Genomic DNA, 2,354 nt, shown 5'->3' on the forward strand with positions numbered 1-2,354 from the left:
GGTCCCGCCAACTGAAGACAACGGACAAATACTGCCATCACCAAGTTTAGAAGAAACAGTCCGTGCAATTCATCGGCTAAAAAATCATAAGTCGCCAGGAGCCGATGGAATTACAACCAAAATGGTTAAATATGGAGGCGACCAGTAACACCAAGTTGTTCATCAACTTGTGCTCAAGGTATGGGACAGCGAATCAATGCCTGACGATTGGCAACGAGGCATTATCTGTCTCATACATAAAAAGGGAGATATTACACAGTGCAGCAATTATAGAGGTGCCACGTTGCTGAGTACCATCTATAAGATATTCTCCACTATCTTGCTAGGCCGGATAGCCCCATACATCCAGATCATCATTGGCTCATACAAAAGAGGCTTCACTCCAGGCAAATCAGCAACAGATCAGATTTTCTCTCTACGGCAAGCGATGGAAAAACTGTTGGAATATGGACAACAGTTGCACCATCTATTCATCGACTTTAAAGCCGCCTATGATAGCACAGCAAGGGTAAAACTGTACACGGCCATGAGAGAATTCGGTATCCCGACGAAATTAATAAGACTGACTAGGCTGACCCTGACCAATGTGTGAGGTCGGATAAAAGCAGCAGGATCACTCTGAAGACCATTCGACATCAACAACGGTCTACGACAAGGGGATGCGCTATCATGCGTCCTCTTTAACCTGGCCCTCGAGAAAGTGATCCGTGATGCCGAGGTAAATGCAAGAGGTACGATCCTTTTCAAGTCCACCCAACTACTGGCCTATGCTGACGATATCGACATCATGGGAAGAACCACCCGAGATGTACAAACTGCCTTCATCCAGATCGAGCAGGCGGCAAATGGCGCGAGATCTTGGGCTGCACATCAATGAAGGCAAGACAAATCAACCAATAACATCAAACCGCACTGGTCAAACACGAAGAAAAATAAGCATAGGATAATACAACTTTGAGACCGTTAACAATTTCTCCTATCTAGGGTCGAAAATCACAACCGATAACAGCTACGATGATGAAATCCGCGCACGGTTGTTGTCAGCCAACAGAGCCTATTTCAGCTTACAAAAACTGTTCCGCTCGAAACGTCTCATCACAGGGTCAAAGCTGTTATTGTACAAGACTATGATCTTGCCAGTCCTCATGTATTCCTCGGAAACTTGGGTTCTTAGCAAGAAAAATTGCGAACTCTTGGCCGCGTTCGAGACAAGAATCCTCCGAAGAATTTTTGGCCCCCTACATGAGGATGGACGATTCCGTAGCCTACACAATGACGAAATCTATGAGCGATACCATGACCGTCCGGTTGTAGATAAAATACGGCTTAATACGTTACGGTGGGCGGGTCACTTAATCCGTATGGATGAGGATGATCCCACCCGAAAAGTCTATAAGGGCAACATCTACGCTAGAAAAATAAGACGAGGCAGAACCTGCCTGAGATGGAGCGATGGAGTAGGTTAGGCCGCCAAACAGCTTTTAGGGATATCGAATTGGTGGACCTCGGCGCAAAACCGGGATGTCTGGAGTTCCTCCGGATACCGGTTATTGCGCCGTTGATGATGAAGATAATTCCGTTAGTAATAGTGCAGTTCCCACCAAACTTGGCAGGATCATGCTTTATATTATAACCTACTGCAAATGGTTCATGGTTCTACTACTAACATAAGGGAGTCTTACAGTCAATTATTAAAAATTATAGTAATATACTATTATTATCTTTATTTGAACAGATTTCGAAATGGGGGGGGGGAAGAGATGACCACTTTCCAGCCTCCGGCCTGCCCCTTTTACATATATCAAGACTTTCCATTTGATAAACCACATGACTATATTTAGTGAAAAAAATTTACATTTCCACTTTGCACGTCTAGAAACCCCCACCTAAGTTCCAGATAGAACACCATCACTCACTATATGCGTGGGCGTTCACAGTTCCCACTTTCCTACCAAATTTGGTATCAATCAGTATAACCGTTTCTGAGAAGAGTGCGTGTGGCAGACAGACTGATTGACAGAAAGCCAGTAAACCGATTTTGATAAGGTTTTGTTTTACAGAAAACAAACAAAAAGGTTCTGTTTTAAATATAATAATAATAAGCAGGTTCGCATAGGCAGCGGATCAAGTGGACTGAAGAAATGAAACTCTTCATCATCCGCTCCTCCGGGGGTACAATATCTTACCGCCCCTTGTTGTGTTGTGTTTCCCGCGCTGACTGTGCAACGAATCGCAGACCGGTACCGCTTTCTAACTCGCAGCAACACAATCCCGGCCATCATCAGGGAGCGTGTTCGACTTGAGGTCATCGCGGAAACTGATGACCGAGAGTCAATAGGGGCAGAGGCGGCTGC

This window comes from Hermetia illucens, chromosome 1 (genome assembly GCF_905115235.1).
Source record: "Hermetia illucens chromosome 1, iHerIll2.2.curated.20191125, whole genome shotgun sequence".
Taxonomy (NCBI): Eukaryota; Metazoa; Arthropoda; class Insecta; order Diptera; family Stratiomyidae; genus Hermetia; species Hermetia illucens.